Source organism: Zonotrichia leucophrys, chromosome 1 (genome assembly GCF_028769735.1).
Source record: "Zonotrichia leucophrys gambelii isolate GWCS_2022_RI chromosome 1, RI_Zleu_2.0, whole genome shotgun sequence".
In the NCBI taxonomy this organism is placed as follows: domain Eukaryota; kingdom Metazoa; phylum Chordata; class Aves; order Passeriformes; family Passerellidae; genus Zonotrichia; species Zonotrichia leucophrys.
Window position 1 is genome coordinate 14,750,279 of NC_088169.1, and position 25,649 is coordinate 14,775,927.

The window sequence follows — 25,649 nt, forward strand, 5'->3', positions numbered from 1 at the left end:
CTGGACATTGAATTACAAGTAAATGTAAAGGACTGAAGTGAATGCTCACATGAGCAAAAAGTGACAAAATATTAAGTGAGGCTGAAAATGAAGTGATATTCAGTTTGTTTTGGAGTCATGTGTTATTGATGAGCTGAGCACAGAATCTTCTTTTGCACGAGTATGACCTGAAAGTTGGTGTGTCTTGTCCTCTCTTCCTAAATAGTAATATGCTAATACTGAGTTTCTTGTAGGGCTTTTTATTTTTTTACTGTTATTTCTCAGTAATAGCAATTACCGACCCTCTTTGCTTTCAGTTGAGTCATGTCCATATATGTGGCCTTTGACTTCTCTTACCTTCAACAGAAAAGTCCTGTTCAACCAAGATCAGACAAAAACTGTTTAAGGAAGAGCAGGAAAAGCATAGAGGAGAAAGAAGAAACACCTCTGTGCTAAGGGGATTTTAAATGGCATCTAAGGAAGCTGCTGACATAGGGACAGAGGTTGTGGTCTCAGCAGGGAGGACAAAATAACCATGCTGTAGTGAGGTTCCTGATTTTTATTGTCCCATTTGAATCAGTCATAAGCTCATTCACTGTGTATAGGGCAAAATCAGAAAGGAAGTAAAGGTCTATCAAGAGCCCAAAACGTGGCACTCAGTTGATAAAATTGTATCTTGTTTTGGAATGACTCCTCTAATTGTCTTCTGTCTCATCAAAGTAAAAAAAGATCTCTTGCTTTTTCTTCGTTTTAGCAAGAGTCAGTATATATATAGACTTTCTATTAAAATTCACTAACTGTGCTATTGCCATTCCTTTTATCTTCTCAGCCAGGTTAATAAGATTCTGTGTATATTGCAGAACAATAACACTCTTGTCTGGTCAAAAACACATTTTACATCTTCTGGGAGGAAGTAATCCTTACGTAAATATGCTGGTTGCACTGTTCTGTCATTGGGAATTTGCTTGTGTGCTGAAGAAGAAAGGTTCCTAGGTGATTGTTTAGAATTAATTAAAGCTTCCAGAATTGTTTTTTTGTGCTGCACCAGTGTAGGAATACTGATATACTGTAGCTGCAATGCTCCCAATTCAGATTCAGTAGCAAAACTATACTGTAAATAAGTATAATGGAACAAAGATAATTTATGTTGGTAAAATAATTGTCATATATATTGCAGATGTTTCTTCTGCCACAGTATTTGTCAGGTGACACATCTTTTCAGTGCCTGGCTCACAAAGAAATGACATTTGCATGTCACAAAAGGCATAGTACTTATCAGCATTTTTGTTCATTACAAAAATGCCTAATAAAGAACTTTCTGGAGCTCAGCTCTCATTAATCTCATTATCCAATCCAATCCAATATCCTGCTGGACATGTGAACTGTAAGTTCCAGCCATGGCAGCAGAAGTCACATTCCCATGCACAGGACATTTGTCCTGCTGACCTTGTGTGAGCCGCTACCAAGAAAAAACCCATGTCCAAGAGAAGGGCTGGTGCTCCCTCCTCACCCCATATTTGCATGCATTGGTCCAGCTTAGAAATAGCTGAAACTCAACTCATGTGATTAGAATGACTTGTTCACTCTGCATATTTAGATAAACTCAAGCTAGAGTAGGAGTTAGTTACTGCAACTTAGGAAAAAATCATCATATATGGAGGTTGGACATTGCTTGGAATGTGAGTTGGAAGAAAAGACCTTGACTTGTGTTTCTAACACGGATTTTTGGGATCACCTTAGATTATTAAACTATTCCTCTGTTCTCATCTGCTAATGGGAATAAACCTTACCTTGTCCTCCTGCTGTTTTTTCCTAATCATATGATAATCTCAGGGGACAAGACTCTTACTTAGTAAAAGACACTTTCTTACTGTGTTCAAAACCCAGTTTGTAGGTGGAGCCATTAAGCCTTGGGAGTCACAAAGGGATTTATATGCCTTTGCCCACTATTTCTATGGGAAATACATTTGTGGGTCTTTGTTGTAGACAAAGCAGATACACAGAAAATATCTGGAAAACACTTGCTAGACTATTTAAAAGGTTATGTTGGAAAGGAAAATAAGGACAGCGGAAAGAAAGACAGAAAAAAAAAAAAACCCAAACCCCAAAAAAACCCACAGCAACCCTGAAAGAACAAAGTTTAAAATAAACCCCAAAAAATTATGATATGTAAAGTTTAAAGTTTTATATGTTAAAATCAGACTAGGTTGTAACTTGCAAAGCAGGCAATGCTTAAACTTCACTGAAGGTTAAGAAGCTAGTAGAACTGTTTCATTCAATTCTTTCATTCTTTTTGTGATGAACACTACATCTATGCTATTCTAGGAGAAGAAGATCCAGACCATGGAATATAAGAGTAGCATTAGTATGAGGAGGCTTTTTGCTGCTGCTCTTCTTGGAGTGGAACCTAAGTCCAGATCTTAATCATGTGCTGTGATCAAGATCTTGCTAACAGGTGGATTGATTATTTAGAAAATCTCAAGCTTCAAGTTTGAGCATGACAGTGAAGGTACAGAAGATATCAGAGAATGTAGTCTTTTTCTTTTAAAGGACTCTAATGTGACTGAAGCAGCAAATCCACTCTGATAAAGCAAAATTCTTCATAGCCAGAAAGGATTGGACTGAATTTCCCCATGTGAACAGGGAAGCAGGGGAGAGCAACCATAATGGCAATGCATTGGCAAACTGCTGCTCTCGTGCCCTGCTGAGCTGGAGGAACTCAACTCTATGACAGTACGTATCTCTCGTATCTTGCTTCCACTCCAGCTCCCACCTGCCTCCAAATGAATCATGGGGAGGGGGGAACAGGGGAACAGAGTCCCAGGGCATGGCCCTTGTCTCCCCCACAGGTAGAACTCACAACCAGAGAGGAAGGAAGAGAACTGTTCCATGCCTGTGGGTATAGACTCCAGTGGTATAGACTGACATGTGAGGACAGCCATGCTATTGCCTGTGGAGTTTGGTCCTTAGTGCTCTGGGGAGCACAGGGAGGCAGGCTAGTGAAGTCAGCTGCTGCAGGACTTTGTGTGTGATACAATGACAGAATTTAAACTGGGAACCTCAGGAGAGATGTACGGTTATTTTGCTGTTGGCCAAGATTCTGCAAATTGATTTCTGGCTCTGTTTGTTTGATTCTCTCTAGCTGGATATTATTACTGCCACTGACCTCACCTTTTGTTAATGGATAGGAATTTAAAAGGGTGTTCTGATGGTGAGAAGACATGAATTTAACACTCTTGTGGGAACTAGGAATATAAATCTTCCTGTCTTCCATGAGAATTTTTTGTTTCTATTTGAATCCTAAAAGCCCCATCACCTCCCATCTCAGCAAGGTTAGGCCTGAATTTTTGTTTGAATAAAGTTGCCAAACCAGGTGTTCAAAACCTGTGTAAAACCACACAAGGAAACTGCTATGCTGTAGTAATATTGGAAACAAAAGCCATTCTCTTATTTCATTTTACACTGTGGATCAGCAAAGAGGGAATCAAAGGTATTCTGATTGCTATTTGATTTTGTATCTCCCAAGAAAATTAATTAAATTAGTGTTTTATTTAATAATGCTTAATGAAAAAAAACCCTCAAACCCCAAGGGATTTTTTTGAATTGTTTAACCATCCGGATCTGGAAATCCTAGTGAATCACCTCTGAAGCCAAAATGAGGTGTTGCAGAGGCAGACTTTATGCAGAGTGGAAGAAAGGCTGTTCTTCATTTTCTTGGGTGATAATTTGTCATTGAAACATTTCTTTATGCTAAAAATGTAAGTAGTAGATTTGCCATTGTGATCTTTTCAGTATCTCCATCCTTTCTATGGTGATGGTAGTTACCTCTTTAGGTCTCTTTCTGAGCTGTCTGGTAATTATTGCTGTATTGTACTGCTGTAGTTCAGCAAAGCTGGGACTGAATGCGCAGGGTCCCTTGCTTAGTTATGTTCACACAACACATCATGCTTATGGAAATCTGACACTGCTGACGAATCTTTATTTCCAAATGCATAGTAGAAAATGCCACATTTGCAGATAAAGAGTGAACATTCCTATCTATGCAGGCAGAACTGATTTTCGCCCTCCACATAAATATCACGATTCCTTGGGAAACAGTCTTTTATTGATGGATCCAAAAATAGCTTCCCTAAACCTTTCAGTCAGACTTAAATCTTTCAGTCAGAATGGTCTGATGTCAGATCTACAAAAGTTATGTTGCCTAAATTATAAGCTTGGTTTACTTTTTAGATGTATGAATTCAAATGTGTTCTTTGCAAATCCTAGCAATTTTGGTGTAATCAGAAGAGATTACATGCAATTTCATTGTCACTGAAAAGAACATCCACAAGAGTGTGAAGCACAGACAAGACAGTGTTCTGTTTTGTAGGAATAATAGCCTACCTTCTGAAATAGATGTAAGATTTCTGTGATATATGGGGCTGTCCAGTGGTGCCTCAGGTAACATCGGTTTTATCTGTGTAACCAAGGTTCCAAATCTTCCTTGCTCTCTTTCTTTCTGTTTTTGATTTTTCTTCCATTAACTAATCCCTTTCTGGCTATGTTTTTTACTTTGTTGGGAATCCAGTCAAGGATCAGTTCAGATCCTGTCCTTCTAGGAGTTTTAAAAAAGAAAAACAAACTACAGTAGTGATGAAATTATTAAATATTAAAATACTTTATTTTAATGATGCAATTTTATAAACTTGTTTTGCAGTTGCTGTATTTTGCAGTAATTCCTAGATTTTTTTTTTCTCAGTGTAACAGAGCCCAGAGTGCCAAAGGAGGGTGAGGGCAGATTTTTCACACAAAATATTGTTGCGACCCATAAAATGCAGGTTTGGGTCTTCTGGCTTACTTAAGCATTCTGCATTATTTTCTTGCACAGGAATCCTTGTAAAGTGATTGTTCACCTTTTTATGTGTGTGTAATGGAATGTGCAAAAATGGCTGAAAGCAATACTGGTAATAAGTATTCCAAGGGGATGGTGCTGGAATTTTTTTCCACTTGAGTGGAAGCATTTCTTTGGTGATGGAAGGATGGAGGGGTCTGGTTTAGTTATGATTCTCTCTCATTGCAAATGAGCTACTAGTTAAAAAATGAAAAAATGACCTGACCTTACCCACAACTCAGGCTTCCCAGTCTCCAGAAATCTTCCCAGACAAATGAGGTAGGGCAGGGGTTTCTGTTAATGACTTCAGAGCAAATGCTATTGGATTCCTTTGGAGTAGTTATTCCCTGGGTCTGGGGTTGTGTCTCACTGGATCCCCCATGGGGTGAGTGCCATATCAATACCAGTTGGGTGCTTTGCTGCACTTCTGGATGCAGGGGTGCTTTCAGTGCTATTTGATCCCCACAAATAAAGCCTGAAATTTCATGTGTCTGTCCTTAGAAATATACACTTGTATGAAATACTGCAGTGCTTATAAATGTGTGGGAAAACTGACATTACTGTCCTTGGGAATACAAATTAGTCATTTTTTTAAGAGTTTCATACTGTCAAGATATATATATGTGTATCTTTTGCAAGACTTTTTTGGAGCAAATTCCCAAAAGGATGCCACATGAGTAAAATCCACTTGAAAAAAATCCACTTGATTGTTCTTATGGAAGAAATCATCGTCTGCAGTAGTTATAGTTTCTTACTTCCCTTTAAATGTTTGAAAGATACTATCAACTGAACTCTAATAGATTTATCTTTGTTAAATTTTGTAACAATATGCAAAAAATTGAGTAATTCAAACAATTTCCAATGAGTCTGTAGTTTATGATAAAATCTATAATAATGTAATTTGAGTTTCACCCATCTTCTAAATGCTGTGAGCAAATTCTTTCCCATATTGAAAAACCTGCTGTCAAGATTGAAGAGGCTGCAGCAAAGAATTGTATAAGTGCTTAGGACTGTGAGGATATGAGTTATGAAGACAGATTAGACTGACCTAGCTACAGGCTGTAGTATATTAGACAGCATAGATAAATTGAGGCTAAGAGGGCATCTCACAGTGGGATGAAATATACTGAAGGAATGCTATAGATTGATACCTCTCCATGGTTTAAGACTAGTTGCTTCAAAAATGTGAGGTCATATACTATGAAGGTGACAAGTAGACTTGGAAACTTGTAGACCAGGCATTGAAGTGAAGCATTTTAGTTCAAATAAGGGAATACTGTAGCAAACTGTATGTATTAGCAATAAATAGAAATTATTTCAAGACGAAATTGGATTAAGCAACCTTAAAAAGAGAAATAACATGATTTCAGGTGGAGAAGAATGCAAGTACTGGGAAAAATCAACCAAGATAGAAACAGAACCTCTCCTGAAGAAAATACATTTTTCCCCTACTAATGGAGAGATCTACCTTCAACCTTGCTTTGCTGACCTTGCTCAGTTTCTGCTCATGTTTCAATGAATTTGGATGTCCTTCTGCTCTTAAAGCTTAGGGCTCCCCCAAGGTATGTAAAGTATCTCAGAAGGATTGTGGGTTGCAAAAGTTTTTGAAGCGCTTTTATTTTTAATTTGCTACTATGTAGTAGTAGCATGTACACATATCTTAGACCCAAATAAAATTGTACCCTTTTGTCTATTTACTAAGGTTAGCTCACATGCCTGGAAGTAGAAGACTTTGTGTTCCCCATTTGGAGAACTTTGTAGAATTCCAAATTATAGTTATTTGTAGAAAAGGCTGCTTCTATTGTATCATAGTAGTGAATTTTTTCTGTATCTCACTAACTTTGTAAAACAAGCATTGAATTTTAACTTCTGCTGTACTGACCTCTGTGTGGTCTAAAATAATTCATCTTATCAGTGGTTCTCATGGTGCAGAAAGAAAAACTAGCTGTTTCTTGATAATAATGTGGAATTTACTTTCCTTGGAGGTGTCTGGCCATAGGACTGGCTCATGCTGCTTGTTGTGACCTCAGCCTGCACTAGCAGGATAAGACACACCTGTGGTGTGGTGTGACAGGATGGGGGCTGGGAGGTGACAGCAGAAGGTGTTCTTTGTTTCTCCACCCGGAGTGTGGTGGGTTCCGATGCCTTGGCCAGCACCCGGATGCCCACCCAGCCACTCCCTCCCTCCCTTGCTCAACAGGACAGGGGTAGCAAATTAGACGGAAAAGCTTCTGGGTGGATATAAAGACAGAAAGATTTCTCCAGTTATCATCACAACAAAAACTGACTTGACTGCAGGGAAATTTATTTGATTCATCAGCAATTAAAGCAGATTTGGGTAATGAGAAACAAATACAAAATTAAAACACTTGCTTTCTCCCCAGCATTTTCCAGGCTGAAATTCAGTCCTTCATTCCTGCCTGGAAGCTGCTGTATCTGGCATAGGAAAGGCCTGGATGCTCCTCAGAGACATTGCCCCTGACAATTCCTGGGCACCTGCACCCCATAGCCGGAGATATATTAGTCTTTCTTTTTTTTTAGGAAAGCGATAAAAGTATTTTCAACAATTTAGATTTTTCTTCAGAGTATTTGAGGAGACATTCCTTTATTTTCTTTATAATCAACAATAGTTGCAATCATGAAATAAAATTGACCAAATGAAAATCCTTTTCTCTGTCAAAACATTCTTTTAAAGCAAAATGATGCTTAAAGACTTTAGTTCTGAATGTGCATTAAGGAAAAGATTGCACTTATTTCACTGGAGAGGTGACCCTAGTTGATCTGGCTTTGTTTTTTTTTTTTTTTTAGATAAATTAGTTGCTTAAGCACTGCCAGATATCTAATTAAGTTCCCAATTACTATGAATATTCTATCCTCTGATGGCTTATATTAGTAAATAGTTCTTACAAGGTCATTGTTTCCACCTGGCATATAAAAACGTTTCCCCATTATTTTATAAGAATGGTAGAACCAATTTGGCATTTTACATTGCCTTCTTGCGCTTAGTTTTAAAAAAAATCTATATAAGAAACTTTAATAAAACCATAGTGGTCACACTCTCCTCATATTCATGTGAAACATATGATCACACTGGAGAATAATCCTGCTGACAATTCACCTATGAAAAATTTTACAGCTGGCCCAAAATCATGCCTAGAAGGGAATCTGTAGGTTTCCCTCCTTCAAGAATACCAACCTAAGGATACAGTACAAACAAACTAGAAGTTTTCATATTGAACTAATAAAGCCAAAGTTTGTGACTGGTCATATAACACAATCTTCTCACCCTGGTGTGTTCTGTTAAGAGGCTGTACCTGCTTTTTTTCCCAGAAAGAAACATTTCATTTCTTTTCTTTCAGCTAAGCCTGGAGTGCAAAGCACAGCAGCTGTGGTCCAAAGATAGTAGACTTACAGATGTGTGTTTTGCAAATGTGGAAAATAAAGTCCAGCCAGAGATGTTTCTTTCCATTACCTCAGAACTTGCTACTCTAGTAACAGGAACTGCCTCCAAATTTCTCTTCTCTATTTTGTTCTGTCTTTCCTTCCTTTTTTTTTTTTTCCTTGTTTTAGCTATGGTATGTAAATATTGAACAGAATTAGGTAGTATTGAACAAAATAAAGGCTCCCTCCATACATCCATTCCAGGCATTCACCTGATGTACGATCCTCTAATATAAAAATCAGTTTATTTGTTTATCTCTTGACAGAATATTTACATTAACACTTACATTTTCACTTGCATTTTCAACACCTTCATCTCAATGGACAACCAGATCATCAGAGTAGGCTTTATCCTCCCACCGATCTGAATGAAGCAATCTCTGTTTCAAAAAATTAATGATTTTTTTTTTCTGTTGTCTTCAAGGGTATTCTAATCTTACTTGTATATAGGATGTAATTTAAAAAAGTAAGGAACATAGAGCTAGAAACAAAAACTTAGAGCATTTGGGCAAATATGGAAAATTTAGAGCAGATTTGAGAGATACTAGAAGTTTGTTTAGGAAAAATACTGCGAAGACGGATTTACAAATTTGTTTTGTGTGACTGTGACAAATTACAGCCTTTTGCTGTAATGCAATATGGAAATTTGCAACTGCGTCAACATCAGATCTAGGAAAATGTACGTACCCCGCCATCCACGCATGTCCACTGCCCATTCCTCAGATTGGCTGATATTTAGAGTTTTATGTGACTCAAACATGTGGGCTATACAAGAAGTAAAAATTCTCAAATTATTTGTCAAACATATACATTTAGTATAAAAGTCAAAAGTCAAGGTTTTCCAGCTTGGCTGCCTGACAACATGCTCTGCCTTTCAAAACTGTCTAATCTCAGGCAAGTTTTTTATTGTTTGCCCTGAGACTGAAGCATTGAGATTTCATTCCTATACTGCCTGTGCACTGCAGTGCTTCCCAAATGAATACACTTTGTGTGAGTGGGGAGAAAAAGTGGTCTGGTAACCCCATGGGTGGCATTGCCTCCTGAGGGTAGAGACTGAAATCACCAACTCTGTGGCACTGAAATAGGGGGATTACTTCAGGAATACTACTGTGCCCCCTGCTTGGGCAACACTAATGTGAGAGAAGATCTGTGTGAGTGTAACTCAGAAAAATCCTCCTGCTCCCTATCTGGGATGAGAAGGCTCCCTCCTTTCTGTAAAACATCAGCTTTTCCCATACCTGGCATTTATTTACACTCAAGCAAATCTCCTGCCTCTGGGCTCTCTGCAAGACTACCCTGGGAGGAGAGTCATGCAGACCTCCCGCATGAGAGTGACAGTGAGTGAGTCTTGTCTCTGGCTTGACTTGCATTTTGGGTGCTTGGTGCCCAAGAAGAGAGCTTGTGAGGATGGAGCCCAAGCTAGGGGTACATTCTTTAGTGGAGTAGTCTGTGGACTTAGGTCAAGCTTCTATGTGAAAATCAATGATTTTTTTCCGAAGTGAGAAGCTTAGGCAGAATACATCTGAGCAATGCCAAGAGCTGTGACTGGTAATGCTGCTCAGCAGCTCAAAGTATAGGTCTTTACAACAGGTTCTGTGCTGCATGTGTTGTTTCATCTTCTATGAATTATGCAGTTACTTGCCTATTAAAGCTCTTCTTATTTCCTCTTCTGTAATTCAGACTTTTTTTCCCCAGTTAGGAGGCCAAGTCTCCTTTGAGTCAGAATAATGTGTTAACATGGGAAAAAAACTCCATTTATTTTGAATATGAGCATGATTTTGATTGTACCCTGGTAAAATGCTGTCGTTAAAAAAAAACCACAAACAAAAACAAATTAAACAGCAAAGCACCTACATGATAATGTCCTTTCCCAGGCCTAAACAGCCCCTGGCTGGAAGGCAGAATTTAGGTTCTTTGTTTATAAATCACTGCAGCTAAGACAATAATACATCATTTTCTGCAATCACATAGCAGAGACAAATCAGATAATGCAGATAAAATCTCCTTTCTGCAGCTTAAAGTGAGTGAAAAGGAGAGATAAATTTCCATCCCAAAATCAGTGGCAGTAGAAACAAGAGAGGAACCTCCTACTAAGATGAATATAATTGCATCTTGATTTCTAAGGCTCCTAGATTTGGAATTCCTAGAAAAATTGAACAGGCTTCACCTAAAGCTATTTTTAGTGTGTACAGGTATATTTTGGTTATGGTAAGAACTGTTGATATGTCAGAGGTAACTTTGGATGGCAAGACATTGAAGGAGAGCACCAAATTTTATATATTATCACACTTGATGATGAGCAGCTGTAAGCCCAAACTAACATAAATTAAATGTGTATCACATTTTTCTGCACCCTGGGGAAGTGCAGAACAAAGTCATGCAGTGATTACACTTCCACCAGCATGCCATTAACAACTCCAGATGGCAGCACTTTAGCTGCAAACATCTCCAGGTGTAATGGGAAGGCTAAAAATAACTAAACAGTGAGGCATGACCTAGTGACAGCCTAATTTGCAAAAGGAATGAAGAGACAACAGGACTGTTTAACTGAAGACATCTGAAAGAAATGGCTTAAGTCATGAGCAGATTCATGTAAATATAAAATTTTATTAAGGAAAGACATATGCACAATCTGTCTTTTCTTTCTGCATAACTCATCATGAAGATGAAAAATGTATGTTCATTCAAGTGCAAGCTTGTATGTATTACTTGGTAGAAAAACACTAAATTCTTCTCAAAAAGAGATGAACCTTCTTCATTTAAGGCTTACTGTTATCCTAATAGGAAGGCAGAGGAGCTCCTATTTGCCTTTCAGCACATTTGCTCTCCGGTTGGTTGCTTGGTTAGTTTATTTGTTTTAAGACAAGATACTGGAATTTAAATATATGCCTTAGGAAGCAATGATATTTTCATTATTTGCTTATTGCCCACAAAGTGCCCTGGGACGTCTTAAATAATTATCATCCATTTAAGACTGAATTTTATAGGATAATTTTATTTGCTCTGTCACTTGTGTGCTAACAATCCTTGTATGTATGGGCATGAAATGGATGGACTGCTGCTGGCTTTAAATGAAAGTAGTGGTTTCTGTCAAATACTTTTTACATCATTTTCAAAAAAGTTACCAAGCCTAGAACAGAGGTGAGGGTGCTACCAGGGCAAAAGTGAATGGCAGGTGCAAAGCTCATTCTGTGAGAGACTGTTATTAGTTTTATAAATTCAGGTAAATTTATCAGAAGTAACTGCTTCCCAGTTGTCCTTTGCCAGTAGATGTGTTTGTATGGTGAAGAGGATGTTCTTTCCTTCTGAGGAAAAAACAGTATCTTGAAGACAAACCTGTTTTCTTTAATAGTCTGTAAGTCTGCAATCTATTTTAGCACTAATATAGCCTTAGAGACTTAGCTGGACATATTTCTTTTTCCTGTAGCTGATAAAACTTGGGTGTCTTTAAATTGTCAGAGGTATTTTATTAGTGTATTTCAGTTCAGAGCTGTTCATGGTCTAAAGGGATCATACACAATATAACAGAAACAGTCTTAAACATCTTGGAAACAAACACAGAGGGAAGTTTCTATGATTGCTGGAACACTGAGGGGGATCAGATGAGTCCGGTTTTGCAGTCTGAAAGTAGAGCCAGTTCCTGAACTGTGTCTTGTCCATTGCCCCAATGTGCTGTAGCTGCAGTCCTGTCTCTTGTGAGTTTTGCATTCATCATTTTGCTTCCTGCTGTTGCCATCATCCCTCCCCCTAGCACATGTCCCAGAAGGAGGGTCTTCCTTCTTCCCTCTCTCAGGATCAGAGCTAAAAGTTATCTTTTCCCTCCCCAAACTGAAAGGATTGGTTCCTGCAGTGTCTTGCCCAGCCATCTTTTGAACCCCTCACACTAGATGAAAGCAAGGATGACATTGCACTAGAATTACCAACATGTCTCATGGTCAACATGCCTGTGTAGGTGCTCAGAAGGAGGAGAAATTTAGGTCTGCCAATAACCTGAGGAGTGTAAGATTAACTTTTTGAGAGAATGGGGAACAGTCATTATATAACACACAAAAGATGAGGTTAGCAGCTCTTCCTTGTCTGTCATTTGATTGTGGCTTTCAAAATAATCAGGCAAAAGAGATATCATTCATGATACCACCATTCTAAAAATTAAGGAAAGGCTCACTAAAAATGTGATTTTCTGTCCAGAACACTGGCAAGGCAGAAAAGTGAATTCTGCTGATAAAAAACATCTTTTACAAAAAAATCCAGACTTGCAAGACCTGTACATTCCCTGCCTGAGGCACAAGAATGCCATGAACTTCCATTCATTTCTGCCTGAGTGAAAAAATCAGGAAAACCTTGCGAAATTAAGTAGAGTTTTAGGCTTATGAGGTTGATGGTTCAGACTCAAGAGATAAATCAGGCAAACATCAACACTTTGTCTGCTTATCCAAATTAACCCTCATAACTTCTGAAATTTGTTCATGGCTCATTTTCCCAGTGCAGGAAAGGAAGTTAATGAGACACTTGCTTATATTAATCTCACTTCCAGTTTGACATATGTGGATAGCTAATACAATTTTAAAGATGCAATAGTTCAAGCACACTCTTGTGATAGGCAAATATTTATACATAATCATCTTGTTATAGTAAGGAGTTTATTATTCAAATATGTTCTGCCTTTTGGGATACAATAACTTTTCAGCTATCCAAAAGAAAAATCAAATGTGATGACTTTTAAAAGATCTTTCTGTGAATTAATGTTCTGGTACCAGAAAAAATTGTTGTTTGGGATTTATTTGTTGTAAAGGACTTGTGTATTTACTGGATATTGAATGCTTTCGTCTCTGCAGAGGCATTTCTGTTTGGAGCTCCATCCATGCCTGTCTTCTCTGTCATAGCCACAAGCCTAAATAGAGAAAGATGTTTATCAATTTCCATTTAGAAATTAGTATTCTGGTCCCTCTGCAGTGCATATAAAATGCTTGTTATGCTGGAGTTTCACTGAAGTAGAAGTGATTGTACCAAGGGAAGAATTTCTCTCAATCAGGTTTGAAGTGCAAGCCTCAGGGACGAGGGCATCGTCTTCCTTTCTTGCACACAGTCACTCTTGTTATATCAACACCAATTACAAGGTAAGGTTCAAAGCTTGCCTGTGAGTTTGTTCATATTCAAGCCTGCTGAGAACAACCTGTCCCTTCCTCTCAGCAGACTCACTTCTTACATTAGAATTCCCTTTCCTTTTTGTATCTATATAAAATATACAGAAACTGTCTCTTTCAGCCAAGGACTTTGAAAAGCCATGAGTTCTGGTTAGTTCTTTATATTTTGAAGTATTCTTCTGAAAATAATCTTCTCTTTTTGATTAGACTGTAGACTTTTTGGAGTTTGTGTTCTACTCTGAAAAATTTTAAAATGGGGAACATTGGCTTTTACTTAACGTGTATAAAAGTTTGGGGAAAAGTTCTTGCATGCAGTAACCTATTTCTCTTTAGGAAAAGTGGGAGCAGATTAAAAATTTGCTCTGAGTATCTGGATGAAAACTAAGGTTGCCAGAACTATTTTAACGTCTAAGCTGTTCTCTCTGATAGAGGCATTCAGGAGGGTGCCTGCATTTGGGGCCTCTTTGGTTCAGGTAATTTTAAGCTGAAAATGATAATGTGCAAAAGGTTACACTGAGGAAAACTAAGGCAGATTGTCAATACAGGCTTGTGTTTTGTAGCTGAATGATGGTAATCTTATTTTTGCAGGAAACAAAATAAGTTTGTCTCTGTTGCAGCATGAGCAGTCTCAATCATCATATTTCTTTCTTGATATTCTTAAACTCAGTTACTTCTTTGTGCTGTTTTGCTTTCAGTTTATCTTGTTAGGAAATTTCTGATTACTTTCTGTGATAAAGGCAACCCCACATTAATTAACAGATGCCTAATTTTGTGTATAAAGTCACACACCATTATGGAGCTGTGCCTGGGAACCTTCCTAGAAACCTCAGGAGGAGAAATGTCTCTGAAAACTACCATGGTACTCTGCTGTAGTACAGCAAAAGTATATAAAAATTCGGGTGCTTATCTGCGGAAAACTTTTTTGTCTTTGTAAAATTCACCCAGGCCTTAAGCAATTGGAAAAGGTTCTTTAAATAGCTACTTGCTTATTTTCTATTTCAGTGGCTTTTATATAAAATGACTGTAACAAAGCAAACCAAACTGTAAAATGCTGTCCTCCACTTCTGATTTCTGCACTGTTATTGATGTACATTACTCTATAGTTCTGGTGTCTGACAGAACCACAGGGTGATACACCTATCTGACAAAATGTGCCCACAGCTTAACACTTTTATATTTTTTAGCAAAAAAACCAACCCTGAGTGCTCCTGAAATTCCATCAGGCTTAATAGGAAAGCATGTTACTTAGTCTAAAGTTGAGAGAAAGAGTCAATTGAAGTGAACTCAACTGTTTTTAAAAGTTGGGTAGACTTCTTGAACTTTTAATACCAGAATAAAAATTTATATTGAACAATGGGAGAATATCTTCCCTCTTTAAGCTGCATGTAAACTGTCATATGGCACATAAGGAGAGACTACTTTCTTGGCACCATTACTATATTAGATTTCATGCTTGCAAACATAATTTCAAAAGATGTGAGAATAGAGGATATGTACAAGACCCAGTAGGAGTCTTGATGAAAAATGAATGCAAAATTACCATGAAAGTTTCTTGACTCATCAGTGTTTCTTTGTTTTTCCTGTATATTTTCTTCTAACTCCTTCTATAAAAGTCCAAACTCAGTAGTTTATTCAGGATCTATACAGTTGGATAGTTTTCTGTCTCATGGTGGTGCCAACGTTTTTTTTCTTTGTAGATCCATTGTTGTTGCATCTGGCTGCTTACTATGGCCATTTTAATGATCTGTAGGAGAACATAAGTTTGGAGCAATTCCAGTAGCTTCACACTTCACCAGGAAGTTGAGTCAATAAGTAAACTTTGCAGTCATCAGACCAACCCAGAGCCAGAACTGAATCGGCACCAGGCAGCATTACTACTTACAGGGATGCAGCACTGGTGGTGCTCAAGGCCATGTTGCATGGGGCTTTGAGCAGCCTCATCTAGTGGTACATGTCGCTGGCCATAGTAGGGGAGCTGGGCTATAGGATCTTCAAAGATCCCTTCCAGCCCAATCCATCTGGTGAATCTTGGATTCTATGATCTTGGTTGGGGAGCAAGGAGGAAAAGCCAGAAGAGGCTGGGCTTTGCCTATATGCTGTCAGGGAAAAGGTGTTCCTGGAGGTCTTAGGAGTGTTGCTCTTAGGAAGATTTCATCTGCATTTCTGCCCACTGTCCCCCAGCAATACCTGCTTTCCTGCATGTATCTTCCTCAGACTCACCAGCCATCCTACAAGCCATGTGTTTTGCTGGCTGGAGCAATCTGCCCCCTCAGATATTCTGGAACAGCAAAAACAGTGTTCTCATGCCTAGAGCTGGCTGATGAGTGCAGTGATCAGTGCAGTAGTGAGGAAAGAAGGCTGTGCAAAACAGAAAACATCAAATCAGTTTTAAATCAGTCTTACTCAGTAACCGCCCTCTGAAAACAGCCCAAACATTCACCAGCAAATCTAATTTGGACACACTGTTTCCCATCAGTCACCAAACACCCAGCTGAGGAGAGACTATGCCTCACTATCTAATTCTTGGCCTAAAGCTACATCAATAATAACACCCTGTGCAATCTGGGCCCTGAGGACACCCCTGGTGTTGCCTGTGCCATCACAGCACCCTCAGGGCTCCCCATCCCCTGCTGGGCTCCCTGTCCCCAGGCCATCCCCTGCCCCAGGGCTGCTGCAGCAGGGCCGTCCTCCAGCTCCCCACAGTCCTGCTCAGCCATGAGCTCTGAGCCAGGCACAGCTGTAGCTGCACTTCCCAGCCCAGCCCCAGCCCACTCCTGTCCCCAGCCCCAGAGAGGTGCCTGTGCTGGGGCTGCCCCATTTTCCTGTGGCTGCCCCGCTCCTGGCTGGGCTGGGCTGCAGGCCCTGCCCTGCTGTCCCCACCATGGGGAGCCCTCCATGGTTGGCCCTGGTTTTCTGGCAGCCTGTGCTGCTCTGACAGATGCCATTTACACAGTGTTCCCACAAGTGAATATCGAGATACAGTGAGTTTTTCAATACTGTGTCTAGGTGGTTTTTGAATATTCAGAGAGGGTGACTCCACAACCTCCTTGGGCAGTCTGTTCCAGTGCTCTGCCACCCTCAATGCAAACAAATTCTTCCTCATGTTGAGGTGGAACTTCCTGAGTTTTAGTTTCTGGCCATTGCTCCTCATCCTGTTACTGGGCACTACTGAAAAGAGTCTGGCACCATTCTCTTGGCGTCCAGCTTTGAGATATTTATAGGCATTAATGAGATCTCTTCTCAGTCTACTCCAGATTAAACAAACCCAGCTCCCTCAATCTCTCCTAGTAAGAGATATGCTCCGGACTCGTAATCATTTTGGTAATTCTTCTAGATTTTCAAGACTTTGGTGAATTATATTCCCCAGTTCTGCAGCAAGAATCTCATAGGAGAGAGTGTCTCCTCTGACCACATCTCGACCTCAAGGTCTAGACATTCATCAGGGCTGGCCAGTGCCAGGCTGCAAGAAGGCTCTACAATTCATCTTAGGAAGAACAGGAACTGAGGAACAGTAACAATGCCAAAAGAGCAGAAATGCCTGCAAAATGCAGATTTGAATACATAAATGTTGAGCTTATCTTTGGCTGCCTAGCTCTATTCTTGTACAATAAAAAAAGCCTAGATGACAAAATCATTTTGAAGTCAGAATTTTAAGAGGGGAGGGAAAGAGATGAAGTCTGTGTAGGGGGGAAAGAAAAGTGTGGTGTCCACTGGGTAGCCTGAAATATACATTCTAAGTATTTAATTTTTTTTCTTTAATATTTTAAAATAAATAAATAAAAAATGTTGCCACTGATCGATATACTCTTGACACTTTATTGTTTTACTTTGTAATCACTCCCCTAGTGCTTACATAAACAGCCTGAAGGTTTACTTTTGGTATTTTACCTTGTGGTCATGTTTAGAACCTGCTCCATCAAAACAAGATTTTATTGTTTCCAGAAGTTTATGAAGCAAAGAATTGGAATAGCTGGAAACGTACAAAACAGTCTAATGTCACTCAGTAGTTCAGTTATAAACCTGAAATATGTAAAGTAATAATAGAACGTCGACATTTACCACTTGAAATAGTCTATCAGATTTTCTACAGGAGAGAAAAATTTGAAACCAAATAAAATTACCTCCTGGGACCTCCCCAAGCAAAACTCAAGCAGCCTCTGAGAACATCATTGTAGGGGAAGGCACTGAACATCAGGCAGTTGGTGATAATCTCTGGCAATCTTAAAAATGCACCATTTACGGCAAACGATTGATGAAATGTCAGTGTATAACTTTGCAATTTTGTTCCCATATGCGTATAACTAAATGTATTGCTTCTGTTTATTTCTTGTTGCTGTTTGAAAGAATTCCTACAGCCAGATATCAAATTTTTTTGCTGTTAACATTTAAGAGGCTGCCTAATGTGAACAATTTAGGTCCAGCTGAGCTCCGTTTTATATTTTCCCAGTGATATAAAGATTGATTAATTGGAAATAATTTTAATTAATTCTTAGTATTTCTGTAGATCAGAAGGCACCTTCCTTAGAAGCTTCATATGCATAAATATGGAATTTCATTTATATATATATATATATATATATATATGTTCATATATAGTATTTTAAGTTTATAGCATTCATAGCTGCTTAGAGTTTTGTCAAAGTTTGGTGAGATTTGATCTTAAATTTGGCTTTGATTCTGGTGTAATATAACTAAATGGCAAGGTAAATCCCCTAGTTGATGTAGGGAAGTCAGTCTTTGGATTTCAGTAAAACTTTCAATACTGTCTTTCCCAGGATCATTCTGGACAAAATGTCCAGCACACAGCTGGATAAACACATTATGGGATGGGTGAGCAATTGGCTCATGGTCAGGCACAAAGGGTTACAGTGAAGGGTGACATCAGACTGGGCACCTGTCACTAGTGCAGTTCCACAGGGCTCCATCCTCGGCCCTGTGCTCTTCAACATCTCCATAAATGACTTGGAGGATTGGATGGGATACTGAGCAACTCTGCAAAACTGGGAGAAGGTGTTGACTCCTTGGAAGGCAGGGAGGCCCTGCAGAGAGACCTTTATAAATTAGAGGACTGGGCAATCACCAACCATGTGAAATTCAACAAGGAAAAGTGCTGGATTCTGCACCTGGGACAGGGCAACCCTGGATGTATGGACAGACTGGGGAATGAAATGCTGGAAAGCAGTGTTGCAGAAAGGAACCTGGAGGTCTTGGTTGATGGAAAGTTGCACATGAGACAGCAGTGCCCTGGCAGCCATGAGGGATCATGAGGGATCATCAGGCCCAGCATCACCAGTCAGGCAAGGGAAGGGATTGTCCATCTATGCACTGTTCTGCTCTGTGGAAGTCTCATCTTGAGTTCTGGGGGCAGTTTTGGGTGCCACAATATGAGAAAGACATTAATCTCTTAGAGAATGTCCAAAGGAGGCCATGAGGATGGTGAAGGGCCTTGAGGGGAAGACATAGGAGGAACAGCTTAGGTCACTTGGTCTGTTCAGCCTGGAGGAGACTGAGGACCTGTTACAACTTCTGCAGTTACAACTTTCTCATGAGGGGAAGAGGAAGGGCAGACACTGATTTATTCTCTGTGATAACCAGTGACAGGACCCAAGGGAATTGCCTGAAGTTGTGTTAGGGGAGGTTTAGGTTGGATATTAGAAAAAAAGTTCTTCACCCAGAGAGTGGTTGGGCACTGGGACAGGTTGCCCAGGGAAATGATCAGAGGACCAAGCCTTACAGAGTTGAAGAAGCATTTAGACTATGCTGTCAGACACACGTGGTGGGATTCCTGGGGCGGTCCTGTGAGGGATCAGGACTTGATCATCCTTGTGGGTCTGTTCTAGCTTGCCATTTTCGGTGATTCTGTGAAGTCTGTGTACAGGAGAATGGTGACATCAACATATCTTGAGTGCTGATCACGTCAAGTTTGCAGTGGGTGAGGGCATGGGATTCTTCTTGCTCATCAAGCCTATTTTAAGGGATAGGTGCCTCACCACAGCTGAATTGCAGCTCATGATGTGGTGCTGACTGACTTTCCTGGTTAGCCCCCAGGAGATTACAGTGGAGTTATTGAGCTTCCACACCATGCAAAGTGTGCAGGTGCTGCGATCTTTGCCTCCCCACAACACTTTAGGGTTTCACTATAAGTCCCTTGAACACCTCCACACAAGTGTAGATGGTTTGTCATATGTGTTGATTTTGCTGGGAGCCAAACTGAGACTGGCTTTAAGATTTAACAGTTTTGGATGACTCACACTTTCAGAGAAGCAGCTGCAGGGTATTCAAGAATAGGCAAAAATGGCAATCCAGTGGTGAATGTCGTGAAGGAGCTGACAGGAATTGCTAAATATGGTCCAGCACCTGACAGGTGAATAGATATGGCAAGCTGATAACATTAAAACACATGGGCATGTTCCCACAACTCCTAGTGTTCCTAGTAAAAGAAAAAAAATTATCTAACCTTAGGACTTCATAGGTAAATAAGTACCCTGTTGCATTTGAAACTAAGTTTAGACATGTATGTTGTTGTCATTACCTAAAGTATTTTAATCTTTAATTTTTGAGCTTTGGGTCTTTGTATCCTTGATGGTAAAATATTGTTTAGAGGTAGCACTCTGGACTTCAGTAGAGATGTGCCAGCAGCTGAAGTGGCCTGTCAGTGCATAAATTGCTGAAAGGAATTTTGCTATTTGTTTAGAATGTGAACTAATGTACCTAATCTATCTGCCTGCCTGCCATTTCTGTTATTTCTACTTAGCTGCAGAGGAATGCAACTAAAAAACAGGCCCTGGGCTTCTTCAGCCAGATTTAAAAAATATATAAAAGGGTAAAATTCAAAAGCCTTGTTTTTCTCATTGTTAGGGTTCTGCTATCCTAAAAGACCTTCTTCTTAGGAGTATCTGTGGTGTAGTGGGAAGATTTTTGGTCTAAATACATGAGAAGACATTAAATCTTCCATTTGGCTGTTTAGTGAGTAGCTCCAGGCTCCCAGTGGACTGTCTTTTCACAATAATTTCTAGTTTAGTTGTGAAATTTTATTTTCTTTACAGACCTATGCTACAAAATCAAAAAAATTTTGCAAAGTCGTGCCTTCCTGAGAGATAAAGGTCATGTTTTGATATATTGCAATAGAGGCTCCAGCTTGAAGCCTGGGCAAAAATTTACACAGTCTTGTTTTACACACATTTTAAATAACATAGATGATGGTGTCCAGGTAAGTACACACAGAGAAGAGTGGACAAAGTTTCCAATATGATCAAAAAGCCTCCATGATTTGAAGCCTGTTGAGATAGGGATTTGATCCCCTTTAGTCCTTTCCTTCCTTTCTCCCTTAGCTGCCTCTTACATGAGATACCCCATGAAAGCTGTTTAAACCACACCAAGAATTCATCCAGAAACTGATGCCTGAGTTTGTCAGTGTACAAAATAGAACTGGGTTAAAAGCAGGCCAGGGCATTAATGGGAAGAAGATGGCTGGCAGCCTGTTAAGCCCCATATTGTGGCTGTAACCTCCTTGTTGGGTGTTGTCCAAACTCCCAGAAGTGAGGAGGGCATATGAGAACAAAGTATGTTCATATAAGAACAAAGTATATGATTGTGTGCCTTCCCTCTCCTTCCACTCCCACCCAATATCTGCTAGTGGCTGTTCTCAGAAAAATGATATTGTTTTGGAAAGTCCTAGTGATATGACCCAGTATGTAGAAGATTTTTGGCAGTCCTAAGCAGAGGACTAAAGATTACAGGCAACACTATAAGTAAACAGTGTTTTCTCCCTCAGAAACAGTCTCTGTCTTTAAGGTTTGTGGAAAAAAATGTTGGGTTTTCTTTGCTGTATTATTCCTCTTTTGTGGAGAGTATCCTTCCAGTACCAGCTCAGCCTCTTTACTAGACACAGATGGAATTTTTCTTTGATTCAGTGCCCATTGCATGACACAACGGACTGCTGCTGATCTAAGGCAGGTAGCAAAAGCATCCATTTAAGGTTCCTGTATTTTTGGACTTGGTATTTAAAAAACTCATATAGACATATGGATTGAGACTTACTTTGAAAGAGAATAATTTAGTCTAAACCTGTTTGGAAAGAAAGATTTTGATTGATATTTTCATGTAATATGAACATAAATCTCAATGATCTACTAAACTATATACCTGAGAATATTTCCAAAGCTTTCTGAGACAGAACCTTCTACAGACTCTGTGAAATTCTATTACTATAACTGGGTTGAATCACTTGGTTTTAGACTCTTTCCCTTTCTTCTTTCTAATTGCATAACATCATCTCTTGAAATGGTGTTTTAAACAAAAGGCAGACTTTAAAGCAATGTGGGCTTTTCCCCAACACCTACACTAATATCTAAAAATACTCTTAAAATTATTCAAGAAGGAAGATTTTTAGGGTGAAATTCCTCAGATACATTGTGTTTTGCTTTTCCAGGACTGAGTCAGTTTTTTATTCACTGTAATACATTTGGTTTGTGAATATTTAATTTCTACATTTGCAGAGCAAAGCAAAAAGATGTCTTCTTGTAATTTGATCAATATAATGCCTTTAATCCTATGCTTTGGGGAGGGAGTACGCTTGATCATGAGAGCTGGAAGGCATACCCTATTCAATCCATGAAAAGTCAAAAAATATAATAGTTTCTGCTAATTAAGAAAGTCGTGACTGACCAAGAATCGTCCATGGTTATCTGTGATGGTACCATGAAAAATGCATTGTAATTAGGTAGCACAGCTTGAATATGAATTAGCATTATTCAACAGATGCATGCCTATTTGCTGGTCCAAGCATCCGTTTTTCATTGAAATGGAAAATCAAGTAATAACAACAACAACAACAAAGGAAAGACATTTACAAAGTGCTCCAACATTTTATTATTAAAGAAATACATATTTTTATTTTATTTATTATTCACTATTCAAATCTTCTTTTAAGGAAGACCAATATGCTATTTCAGAGGAAATACTAAATTTTAGGAAAGAATGTTTAAAACGAAAAAGGTTTTTCCTTCAAAGCTGCCTGTCTTTTTGTGTCTTCCATATGGAAGAAAATGAAAAAACTGAAAATGAAAATATCTGAATGCATATGAAATGAATTAATCTTCAGCCCACATCCCTCCTGAAACTATAAGCTCTGTCATGATGCTACAGACAACATGACAAGAGTTACATGCCTTGTATGCAAGCACTAGTGCTTGCAGTAATGATGAAGAGCATTGCATAGGTACAATATGCTTGTCTAGTCTGTCTGAATGCCCTTGGTTGCTCTTATATTCCCTGTCCCTGTAAAGTTGTACAAAGGGGTTTATATTACTATCTTTGCAAATACCCATTTGTTCAAATGTTCACTTCAGTTAAAGAGACAATTTCCATCTCAGAATTCTTTTCTCCTAACTTCCTGGCTGAGATGTGTATATTGGCAGTAGTGGTGTATGTAGGGTGCACAGTTGTGTGTCTGTATTCACAGAGGAGTGATCCTGCACAGGTGAGCAGAGAATGCAGGAGACTCAACAGCCACACTGACACCCTCTAAAAGATGCACTTCCACCCTGCTGAATGAGTGCCCACGAGCAATGCAGCACACTCAGGGCAGTTCCATCCCAAATGAGCACAGTCTGTGCTCTGACATAGCCCTGCACTGAAAAGCAAAATGATGTCATGGGGAATGCTCAGGAGAGTCTCTTCAAAAGCACACTCCTGTTCCCAGCTGGGAACAGTGTGGAGCTGGGATTTTCAAACTGAGGTAGAGGATTAGTCACCCCAAGGGTTGTACTCAGACACCTGGAAAAAAGTATTTCTCAACAGTGATGGACTGCTGCATCATTCCTTTGCTGAGCTGGAACATTAGGTCTGTATTTTGAATTCTACAGAAGAGTCCAGGGTTTTGGATAAAATGCTTTTAAGTCTTAACACACCACTGAAGTGTAAGACTCAGGGAAGTTTCATTAAACACAATCTCTTCTGCTTCAAGTTCCAGCTGTATCCTGCCATGTTTAATAGGAAAACTAACTATCCTACCCTGCAGTAGAGGCTTGAAGCCCTGGAGATAATATGGCACAAAGCTGCAATAAATGTGTTTTCTGCACACTGTTCCAGTCCAGGCATGGCACTGGGAGAGGGCTTGCATTTTTCTTACTTTGTATGGGACCAGGTGGGTTATGTGCTCTGCCTGCTGGCTTTCACTGGGAGTTAGAACTCCATCTATCTGATGTTCCTTGAGTTGAAAAGCTCATTTCCATTTCATAACTACAGCTCTCCAGTCTCCTGCTGACTCAGCCTTTCCTCCTGCAGTAGGAAATGTCATGTGGACACAGTAATTTTCATATATCCTTGTTCAGACTTCATTATAATTTATTATTAGCTGTATTAAGTCTCTCATACATAAGTCTTGAGCAGCTTACCTACCAGTATGGTGACTGAGTGAGCAGCTGAGAAAGTGTGTCAGTAATTTCTTTCCCTCATCTTCTTAATATCAAATATTACAATTATTGCAATTCATTCTTGGCACCCACATTTTTTTCATTAGCAACATACTGTTCACACCTCTTTTCTTGCTACCTACTGTAATCAGAGAAATGAGGAGCTAACCACTTATCTATGCACTGTACTATAAATGAGTAGAATGATCACAGTTTGGGAACTGCTGTTACACACACATGGAAGTGATGCACAACACAGTTATACTGATAGAAATAAGATATTCCTGGACAAAAATCACTTCTGGTTGCTCTGAATAAACTATATTTATTGTGTTCCAACTGTGACATAAACCTACTTTTTTGTTAAGTAGTTTATTTTTTCAGCTCTAACTCTGATACAAGTTGCACAATTTTAAACACATGCTTGATTTAAAAAAAATTATTTGACTAGGATTCCTTGTAATATTATGGACTTTAGGGCATGGATTTTTATTTGAGCTCAGCAATCATAAAAGTTCATAACATTCAAAATTCAAACTGAAAAATTATGTTAACTTCAGTAGAATTTAGGGGTATATCTATTATTTTGAACATTATTTTGAGGTTGGTAGGTATTCAGAATGTGTTCTTCACTTTAGCTATATAGAATGGCACATAAGCCATGAAAGGCAGTTTAAAGGGCCTTTGTGTTTTCTCAGCAAAGTTATCTCAGCAAGTTTGGAGCAAAGACCTTCAGGGTTTTCCAAGTGCCCTACCTTTCAGATGATGTGTTTCAGTTCTTTCACCTCTATAGTGCACCTGCTGGCAGAGCCTCTCCTGGTTCAGTGGGTTGCAGCCGTAAGGTATTGGAAACCAGGTCCTGGAAGAAACTTCTTGCCTCCTGGCGGTGCTCATTACACACTTCAAGACAGCCTTTCCTTCAGGACCTGGTGTATTTTCTATCTCTTCACAAATAGACAGTGAAAAGGTAAAACATCTGTATCAATAAAAGCCTGTCATCTAGGTACTATTTTTATTTTAGTCTCTCCTTGCAAGTTCTGGCTAGTTCCAAAATTTCCTCTACTGTAAAGATCCTTACCCTGAGTTATATAACATTTCTCATGTTCCTCTCTGATTAGTGATCACTTACCTCTGAATACAACAGCTCTAAATGGTGGCTTTAAGATGAGCTCCAAACACTTAAATAAGCCTGAAATAATAAGCCTGGCATAAAAATATGTCTGAAACCAGAGAAACAGTTCTTTTTGGGGTGGTTAAACAGACATTTTCATATCAATGTCCTTTTTCAGTTCATTCCCTAATTTTCTGTTTGGTCTTCTGCAGATCTGAATTACAATAAGATGCCTCTACCTACATCTTCCATCATGGCTGGCTGTCTACTCTCTTGAAAGGTAGGCTCTATGTTAATAGTTGCATTTGTTGATACATCCCAAATGATCACTTTGGTAGAACTACTGATTATGCTACAGAGCTTCACCTAAAGAAATCTAAGTACACTTGGAGGCTGTCCATAAAAAGGGTGAAGATAATAACTTAGCTACTTTTGTCACTTGTAATTAATTTTTCTATACCATTTTATGTGTGAATAATAAGACTGCAGATACCTGCATTTGTTTTCAAAAAGTAACCTGGAAAAAGCACACATTCATCTTAGTTTCAGATAGTTCTGTAGAGGAACCTCCTCTGGATCCTGAATTAAAATATTGCTGTGGAAAGTGAGGCAGGAGCAGTCAGATAGGCCTTGGGGACATGAACACCCAGCACTTATCATAACAGCACATGCTCTGGGCATCTCACTGA

General features: G+C 39.2%; 1 long non-coding RNA gene across 7 annotated transcripts in view; it reads left to right on the forward strand.

Moving 5' to 3' along the window:
• The window catches only part of LOC135445204 (uncharacterized), a 305,400-nt gene that overhangs the window by 72,834 nt on the left and 206,917 nt on the right, over positions 1 to 25,649 (forward strand). For all 7 annotated transcript variants that reach the window (XR_010439482.1, XR_010439483.1, XR_010439477.1 and 4 more), the window contains one exon: positions 25,173 to 25,240. This is a non-coding gene — a long non-coding RNA (uncharacterized LOC135445204). The remainder of the gene's footprint in view (positions 1 to 25,172; positions 25,241 to 25,649) is intronic.